This window comes from Pipistrellus hanaki, assembly GCF_964339955.1.
Source record: "Pipistrellus hanaki genome assembly, chromosome: 4".
NCBI lineage: Eukaryota > Metazoa > Chordata > Mammalia > Chiroptera > Vespertilionidae > Pipistrellus > Pipistrellus hanaki.
This window is the reverse complement of record NC_140506.1, coordinates 89,748,290-89,758,508: the sequence shown is the minus strand read 5'-3', so window position 1 is coordinate 89,758,508 and position 10,219 is coordinate 89,748,290. Positions and strand designations below refer to the sequence as shown.

At 40.6% G+C, this 10,219-nt stretch overlaps 1 protein-coding gene across 1 annotated transcript in view; it reads left to right on the top strand.

Moving 5' to 3' along the window:
- The first annotated feature begins 34 nt into the window (after window positions 1-34).
- DNASE1 (deoxyribonuclease 1) overlaps window positions 35-10,219 on the top strand; it is a 44,356-nt gene continuing 34,171 nt past the window's right edge. The window contains exon 1 of the mRNA XM_084882478.1: window positions 35-202. The gene's annotated coding sequence lies outside the window, so the exon portion shown is untranslated. The remainder of the gene's footprint in view (window positions 203-10,219) is intronic.

Below are 10,219 nucleotides of genomic sequence, written 5' to 3'. Positions count from 1 at the left end.
GGGGAGCTTTGCTTCCCGTCGTCCTCTGCGGCCTGGGCGCGCGGCGAAGAGTGGTTCCGGAGGGCGTGAGGCGTTGCGAGGCCGGGCGCGGCGGTAACGATAAATAATTTAAATATAGATAACTCACCACAGGGCTGGACGGTGTCTGGAGCTGCTAGTGCAGTGGCGCCCGGCAAAGCCTATTAAAAGTTGAGAAGTCGGGGTGAGTTCAGGACCACGTCACAGTTTTAAGTTGAAGTTCGGGCCCGCCACTGTTCACAGGACATGTTTGCCCGTTCAGTGGCGGCCCCCAGAGCGCACCCGCCCGAGGAACCGACGAGTAAACGGAGGCAGGGGGGTCGGGAGACCCGCCGAACGAGGCCTGACGGGGCGGGAGAGCTTCCTTCCCGGAGGTGGTAACAGGTGGAGGCCTGGGGTCCGTGGGGCGTTGGCTGGAGAGTCGTCCTGTGCGTGCTGAAGCTGAGGTGATACTGTGGTCTCAGCCTGGCTGGAGGGGTTTGCCCTGGGCCGAAATTTGAAGTTTATAAATCCCATTAAGGTTTTGAACTTCAACCTGGGTCAGAGGAAGCCATTGAAGATTCTGTTGTTAAAAGACGTTCTAGTCGCAGTGTGAAAATGGATCTGGAGTGGCAAGACTCAGGAGGCCCATTAGGAAGCTGCTATAATCTAGGTGAGAAATGAGGATGGCCTGAGGTAGCATTTGGAGAGGAGAGAATGAAGAAATCTATTAAAACGTTTGAATTGTCACGACCTAATGATTTGTTACAATTTAGGTTTTGGCCCGAGCACCTGAGTAGAATGTGGTCCCAACCACTGAAATAATGGAATACAGGAAGAGTATGTTTGGAGGGAAGAGAATAATACGTAGAGGTTTTTAAAATACATATATATAACAATAAAGATAAATGTAATTCACATATAAAATTAACCCTTTTAAAGTGTATGATTTAGTGGTTTTTAGAAGGTTTACAAGGTTGTGCAACCGTCATCACTGTCTAATTCCAGGACATTTTATAACCCCAAATAGAAATCTTTGTACCATTAACAGTCACTCCCCTTACTTCATCCCCTAGTAATGACAAATGTGTTCTATTTCTATGGATTTGCCTATTCTGTACATTTCACACAAAAGGATTCATACAATATGTGGCCTTTTCTGTCTGGCTTTTAACATCCTGTTCATGTAGCATGCATCAGTTCCTTTAATGGCTGGATAATATTTCCTTGTATGGATATACTACATTTTATTACCAGTTGATGAACATTTGGGCTGTTTCTGCTTTTTGGCTCTTACAAATAATGCTGCTGTGAACATTCATGTACAAGGTGTGTGTGTGTGTGTGTGTGTGTGTGTGTGTGTTGTTGTTGTTGTTGTTAATTCTCACCCAAGGATATTTTTTCCCGTTTTTTAGAGAGAGTGGGAGAGGGGAAGACAGAGAAAGAAACATTGATGTGAGAGAGACACATCGACTGGTTGCCTCCTGCATGTGCCCTGACCAGGGACAGGGAGCAAACCCGCAATCTATTGTAGGTACAAGCCCTTGACTGAGAATTGAACCTGCGATCCTTTGTTTCCCAGGCCAATGCTCTAACCACCTAGCAACATAAGCCAGGGCAAGGCCAATGCCATTGGGGGAAAAAAAAAAAAGTGTTCTCTTTCTGTAGAGAGGAGGCATGCCACACCACAGCAAGATTTTGGCCAGAAGGCAGAAACAGGAGTGAGGGGAAAGCTTAGGTCAGAGCCTTTGTCCCATGAGAAAGGCAAGACAGGGCAGAGTAAACCTTTAAGGACGAGCTAGTTTAAATAATTTTGGCAGGCTTTGGGCAGTAGGAATGGTCTCTAGTTGCCTGGTACCTGGCCCTGGGATAATGTAGGGCAGGCTTTGTCTGGGAGAGTTAAAGGAGCTGGTTGCTTTGCATATAAGAAGCTGCTGCCAATAAGTTGATTACTATCTTTAGGAATTAGCCCTGGAAAGAGCATTCTCCCCACCAGCAAGATTTTAAAATTTCATAAAATTCAGAAAAAATTTTAAGACATGATTAATGCACAGGGACATGCTGGGATAATGTGAAGGACTGTTGTAAAGGTGGCACTTATTTTTCTCCAAGTTGAAAATGAGGGGCCTGCATCTAATTTAGGACTTAAATCTCTTAGAGGCCAGGGAGGAAAACCTTCCTTTCTCTTCCAATATGGCCAGACAGTATTTTAAGTGAAATGAGTTAGCTGAAGTGTAGAGAAGGGAGTGTTTCTTAAACCTAAGATTCTCAACGGAATTACTTATGGAATATTTTAAACTTGAAATGCTTGGATACTGCCAAGACTGGTTTGGCTCAATGGATAGAGCGTCGGCTTGGGGACTGAAGGGACCCGGGTTCGATTCCGGTCAAGGGCATGTACCTTGGTTGCGGGCATATCCCCAGTAAGGGGTGTGCAAGAGGCAGCTGATCGATGACTCTCTCTCATCGATGTTTCTAGCTCTCTATCTCTCTCCCTTCCTCTCTGTACAAAATCAATAAAATATATTTTTTTAAAAAAAAGAAAGAAATGCTTGGATACCACCCTTATAGCTGCTGAATAAATCTTGGGCAGTTTCTGACCTGTGTCTTTTGAAAGTTTTACAGATGATTTTGATGGCCTCTAGATTAGAAACTGATTGGTCACTACATTAACCCAACACCTACTGAACAAATCCTGTAGGCTGAGCATAAAAGAGATGCTAAAAACTGGGTGAGCGGTAATTACAAATTAGAGTTAGATATGATTTCTCCCTTCAGGTAACAAAGTTCTGGGACAGCTTTCTCTTTGGGCCAACGTGAACCATGAGAGCCCCCTTTGGCCTGGACCTTCTTGTGATTTATCTCCAGCAGAAGCTCTGAGGTTTACATTCTTCCACTAGAATTAAGCTGAAGGACAATGTCCAGAAACAATGTTATTAGGTCCATGTTATTTCAATGGGAATACTACATGTTCCTGCCAGCATTTGTGGCAGAACTGCACTGCCAAAACACATAAGCCAGGAACATGAAGGAACATTTACTATATTAAAAGGTCAGGATTGTGCTTGTTTGATAAACCTTCCAAGGTTTAACAGGAAGAGAAAATGAATGCAGAAGTTTGTGGAAAAATTAAGACACAATGTCTAAGTAGAGGCTCTGTTTTCCATGCCCATAGGAGTAGATCATTTTTAGGTATAGGGGAAACAGGCAAAGGTTGAATATGCTATGATTACCACTTCCTCACCGCCCTGGAATATTTTTGGAAACTTTTTGAGTCTTCCACGGAGTTAATGTTTTAAACAGTTATGTGGAAGAAGTGAAAGGCCCTTGTCCCAGTTTCTGTGGTTTGGCTATAAATCAAAAAACCAAAACCTTCCTAGCTCCCTCTCATTTATTTTGACAAGTGTTGGGTAGTGGGCAGATTGAACAAGGGAAAAATTGTCTTCCCACTGCTTTGGTCATATAACTTTTATTTACTGTTGTATAATAATGTTCTCTACACTGCCAAAATGGTTGAAATCAGGAGGGGAGATAACTTTTACATGTCAAAGTGGACAGAAGTCTAAGTTATGCTGCTGTTCTGTCTACCACTGCCACCTTTTGTGTCAGTTCTATTGGTAGGTGGGTTTATGGAGAGATTCCATGCAGATGTATTGGCCTCAACTGTAGAGAAGCATTTTCCCTAATAAAGTTGATAATGTCACTCATAGTATGTCATCTTCCACTTACTATTAAGATGGCAGTACTCTCCTAAGTGACCTACAGATTGAGTGTAATCCCTGTCAAAATTCCAGTAGTTGTTTTTTGGTGTCTAGATCTGTTACTTCATTGGAGATTGCATAACATTGATATTCTAATTATAATTTTGTTTTCAAATATTAGCTGGAATAATTTTATAAGACCAGTCTTCCTCTTCTCTACTATTCAGTTACTGTGTTGTACAGGTCGTATAGGAAAGGCAGGATAAATCTTTCCTTTGTCAGTTTTCAAAGTAATGAATTGGTTCTCTGTCATCCCCAGAAGGTGACCAGTTAGTTTTCTTTTTAAAACATCATGATTGAGCCCAGCTGCGTGGCTCAGTGGTTAAGCACCTACCTATGAACCAGGAGGTCATGTTTCAATTCCTGGTAAGGGCACATGCCCAGGTTGTGGACTCTATCCCCAGAAGAGGGTGTGCAGGATCAATGCTTCTCTCTCATTGCTGTTTCTATCTCTCTCCCTCTCCCTTCTTCTCTGAAATCAATAAAAATATATTTAACAAACAAACAAAAACATCAGCATGCTCCCCCTCTCAGGATCACACCTGCACCTTTCCCCTTCTTTTTTCCCAGGGCCATTGCCTTTGCTTTTCTCCTAAGCTCCAAGAGCCCTTTTGTGTATATAACTTGTTTCCTGAGCCTATGCAGCCCAGTTAGCTCACTTCTACTCCTGTAACTTTCTAATAAACTTTACCTTATAATTTGGGGGGGGAAAGTGCACCATTATCAATTCATGGATTTAAATTCATTAATAGTTTTCAATTCATTGAAGTTACTATTCTTATTGAAGCTCAAATGATCCCATCTTTAGCCAGGGGGAGCCTCTTTAACTTGTCTCCTGATTTCTTTTGACACAGTCCTAGTAGTCATTGGGAGCTTCCCTGGTATCTGTTGTAGGGGAAACACACTTTTACCTTTACCCTCTTAGGGTTTTTTGTCTGGGTCAGATCAACAAGAGAAAAGCATACATATTTATGCAATGCAAATTATATGTGACACAGGAACCTCATAAGGAATGGATACTCAAAGAAATTACAAAATTTACTTGCTGTTATATTAGGTTAAACAGAGAGAGGCAATTGTGGAACGTGCCTAAACTGTAGTGAATTGCTATGAAAGAAAAATTATTTTTAACAGGGTCTGTTTATATAGCATGCTCTCAGTTTCAGCTTCTTGATGATAAGAATGTTACTTTCCTTCAGGTATTGGGAGGACATATATGAGAATTTCATCTGCTTTTGAAAAAAAAAAAAAAAAAAGAATGTTTTTCTTTCTAAAAAAAAAATATTCTTATTGATTTTAGAGAGAAAACGGGAGGAAGAGAGAGATAGAGACATCAATGATGAGAGAGAATCATTGATCAACTGCCTCCTGCCACACCCCCCACTGGGGATCGAGCGGGCAACCCGGGCATGTGCCCCTGATGGGAATCGAACCTGGGGACTCTTTAGTCCGCAGGCCCAGCTCTACCCACCAAGCCAAACCAACTAGGGCCAGAATGTTTTTCTTGGAGTTGCAACATTCTGTATTCCTCCACTGGTATGCCATAATGTTTAAGACTCATACATTTCCTGACTCCAAACTTGGAATCAGGTATTTCTCCAAGAAACCTTGGTTTCTTTTCATGGGAAATGGTCATTCAAAAAACCATGGTGCTAGAAATGCTCATTGGTACCGGATTGACTATTGCTTCTAAGCCTTTTCAGTGATTAGAGCTAGTGTGTATGTAGATATAGATACATATCTATCTATCGTCTATCTATCTTTAAGATAAAATACCTGTGAGTTCATACTGTTTCTATTTAAGTTCAGGGTTTTTATTTGTTGACTTCTATATGACACAGGGCTTCATATTAAGAATACTGATTTTCAAGGACTTAGGGGAAGATAGAAGAAAAGACAATATTCCAGAATTTCTCATTTATTTTATCTCATATTACACATACAATAGTCTATACAAAAAATTATGTCACAACTAGTTATGGCTATTGAAAACATTAAAAAAAAAAAGTTGCATATGCTATTTCCAACCTCTCACTTAAATTTTTTTTTTTAATTTTTTATAATGTAATGTGTCTACATTGTCAGATCATGCAGCCATTACATAATATTATTCTCTTCTTTTTTAACCTAATTTAATCTTAGTTCTACAAGTAACTATATTTAACTCACCATCTTTTCCTTATGTACATTACTTAGCACTCCTGAGAACAATATTCCTTGAGTTCTTACATGGCAGTAACAGTTGGTACCATATATACTTGGAGCTCGTTGGTTTCGCTGGATAGAAAATCCTTGGATCTCATTTTCTACCCCTGTGAATATTTTAAATCTATGACTTCCATTTTCTTCTGTCACAGTGTCACTGTCAAAAAGTCTGTTGAAAATGTATTATTTAAAAATATTTTTTATTTTCCTTTTGAATTATATACTCACTTTTAATTTTTAGCATGTATTCTAGTTCTAGCTTTGGCTTTCATTTTCTTCTCCAGAAATTCCATTATCTGTATGCTGTATTTTCTTTGCCTGTCTTCAACATTTGTCACTTTCTCTCAGATTGTTTTTATCTTTTTTCATTTTTTTATTAAAGTATTTTTTCATCTGCTAGTTCTCGTAGTTATATTTAAGTGTTTATTTGCTCCCATGGTTCTTCTACTTTTGTGTCTTTTTTATTTTTTTATTTCTAATTTTTAAATTGTTAAATTTCTGAATTTTTAAAAATCTGAGTTACAATATTTTTTTCATGCGTTGTATAAGTCTTAATGTTTTTGTTTTATTTTTTAAATTTATTGATTAAGGTATTACATATTTGTCCTCATCCCCCCATTACCTTACCAATCCCCTTCCCACTCATGCCTCCACCCCCTTGTTGTCTGTGACCACTGGTTAGGCTTATATGCATGCATACAAATCCTTTAGTTGATCTCTCCTCTTTACCCCCACCCTCCCCTACCTTCCCTCTGAGGTTTGACAGTCTGATTGATACTTCCCTGTCTCTGGATCTGTTTTTGCTCATCAGTTTATGTTGTTTATTATTTCCCATAGATGAGTAAGATCATGTGATATGTATCTTTCTCTGACTGACTTATTTCACTTAGCATATGCTCTCCAGTTCCATCCATGTTGTTGTAAATGTTGAATTCCTTCTTTATTTTTTTAAATATATTTTATTGATTTTTTTACAGAGAGAAAGAGAGGGATAGAGAATTAGAAACATTGATGAAAGAGAAACATCTATCAGCTGTCTCTTGCACACCCCCTACTGGGGATGTGCTCGTAAGCAAGGTACATGCCCTTGACCGGAATTGAACCTGGGACCTTTCAGTCACAAGCTGAAGCTCTATCCACTGAGCCAAACCGGTTTCGGCTGAATTCCTTCTTTTTTTAGCGCAGCATAGTATTCCATTGTGTAGATATACCACTGTTTTTTAATCCACTCATCTGCTGATGGGCACTTAAGCTGTTTCCAGATCTTAGCTATGGCAACTTGAGCTGCTATGAACATAGGGGTGCATATATCTTTTCTGATTGATGTTTCTTGCTTCTTGGGATATATTCCTAGAAGTGGGATTATTGGATCGAATGGGAGTTCCATTTTTAGTTTTTTGAGGAAACTTCATACTGTCCTCCACAGTGGCTGCACCAATCTGCATTCCCACCAGCAGTGCACGAGGTTGTTTTTTCTCTCTGCATCCTTGCCAGCACTTATTGTTTGTTGATTTGTTGATGATAGCCATTCTGACAGGTGTGAGATAATATACATCATTTTCATTTTGATTTGCATCTCTCGGATAATTAGTGACTTTGAGCATGTTTCATATGTTTCTTGGCCTTCCTTCTGTCTTCTTTCAAAAGTTTCTATTTAGGCCCGTTGACCATTTTTTTTTATTGTGTTGTTTATCTTCCTTTTGTTAAGCTGTATGAGTTCCCTGTAAATGTGGGAGATTAAACCCTTATTGGTGATAACATTGGGAAATATGTTCTTCCATGTAATGGGCTTTCTTGTTGTTTTGTTGATGGTTTCTTTTGCTGTAAAGCTTTTTATTTTGATGTAGTCCCATTTGTTTATTTTCTCTTTATTTTCCATTGCCTTAGGAGCAGTATCAGTGAAGAAGTTCTTTTGGCATATGTCTGAGATTTTGCTGCCTGTGGATTCCTCTAGTATTTTTATGGTTTTCCATCTTATGTTTAAGTCCTTTATCCATTTTGAGTTTATTTTTGTGTTTGGTGTAAGTTGGTGATCTAGTTGCATTCTTCTGCATGTATCTGTTCAATTTTCCAAACACCATTTATTGAAAAGACTGTCTTGACTCCATTGTATTTTCATGCCTCTTTTATTGAATATTAATCGGGCATAGTGGTTTGGGTCAATTTCTGGGTTCTCTATTCTCTTCTATTGATCTATATGTTCTTGTGCCAGTACCAGACTGTTTGGAGAACAGTGGCTTTGTAATACAGCTTGATATCTGGTATTGAGATCCCACCTACTTTGTTTTTCTTTCTCAATATTGCTGCAGCTATTTGGGGCCTTTTTTAATTCCAGAAGAATTTTTCCCATTGATTTTTAGGGAGAACGGGTGGGAGAGGAGAGAAGGAGAGGAGGAGGAAGAGAGAGAAAGAGAAAGAGAAAGATAGAACATCAATGAGAGATTGACACATCGATTGTTGCCTCCCCCACACCTTGACCTGGGCCACAATTGAACCTGCAACTCAGGTATGTGCCCTTTACCAGGAATTGAACCCATGATATATGTGTGGTGTTTTTAATCAAGATGGATATCTGAATATCAGCCCCACACCAGACCCCTCAGCCTAGGCTTCCAGTGCTGGGAAGAAAAGTCCTCATAACTTCAGGCTATAAAAACCAGTGGGGATTGAGGATGAGAAAAAATGGAGGCTGCTGGGGTCTCAGGCAATTTCTCTTAAAGGTCCCATGCAAGGACTTACTCGGACTCACTTCCTCTGAGCTCCAGTGCTGGGGCAGCAATTTGAAAGGAACCAGGGACATACAGGAAGGAATAGATTCGGCATCAGGACAAGAGCTGGGCCAGGGGCACAGCTTTCTCCAGACAGAATTGCTGGCAGAAGCCATTGTTCCTTTCCTGAGCCTTTTCTATCACAGTGCTGACAGGCAGGTGCCATATCTGAACCTCTTTCAAACTGTCTCACAGTGTTTATCCTGCCCTGCCCCACCCATCCGCTTCCAAGCCATTTCTGGTGCTTTGCCATACAACTGGCCTTTCTTGCCTTATGCTTCGGACTTTACTAAAATAACTTAAGCAAGCAGCCACTGACCTCAGCATGCTCTGTACCTCTTGTTAAGTGGCCCAGGCCCAGCACTAGCATCAGGCCACCTTGGTTCACATATTGGCCTTTCCTGGGCACCTCCAAGCCATCACAAGTAGCAAGCCATCTGCAGATAGCTCAATAGCTCCTGCCAGGTGGCCCCAATTGGGCACAGGCAGTAGCTGACTTTGCATATGCCGGTAGGCTCCAGAACCAATGCACCCAGTGAAGAGCTTCAGACCATACCAGATTACAGCCCTACCACCTCCATGAGCCACACACTCAAGGAACAGACTTTGTCATCACCAAAGCCCCTCTGAAGCAAGTCCTTCTCCATAGGATGGATACCTGCACAGCACAGCTGGTCCTCACAGCTCATTAGCCTTGGGATCACTCCTTCCAAGTGATAACAATAGCACTCAAGGCTCAACTACAACTACAACAGCCCACATAGGGGCACACCTGGAGTTCCCAGCTCAGGTGACTGGGGAGGCTGCAGCACTGGATCCTACAGGACATCTACTACACAAAACTACTCTACCAAATCTTGGAGACAGGAGCTGTCCCTAATACATAGACACAAACACAGCGAAGAAGCCAAAATGAGGAGGCAAAGAAACATGTTACAAATGAAAGAACAGGAGAAATCTTCAAAGAAAGAACTAAATGAAATGGAAGCAAGCAAACTACCAGATACAGAGTTCAAAACAACAGTTATAAGGATGCTCAAGGAAATTATTGAGAACTTCAAGGGACTTAGAACTTTAACAACATGAAAAAGATGAAAAAGGACTTGGGAGCCATAAAAAAGAGAACCAGTCAGAAATGAAGGATACACTAGCTGAAATGAATAATTTACAGGTAATCAATAGTAGAGTAGAGGAGGCTGAGAATAAAATCAGTGATTTGGAATATAAGGAAGCAAAAAACTCTCAATCAAAACGGCAAAAAGCGCCAAACCGGTTTGGCTCAGTGGATAGAGCATTGGCCTGCGGACTTAAGGGTCCCAGGTTCGATTCTGGTCAAGGGCTTGTACCTTGGTTGCGGGTACATCCCCAGTAGGAGGTGTACAGGAGGCAGCTGATTCATGTTTCTCTCATCATTTCTAACTTTATCCTTCTCTCTTCCTCTCTGTAAAAAAATCAATAAAATATATATATATTTTAAAAAACAGCAAA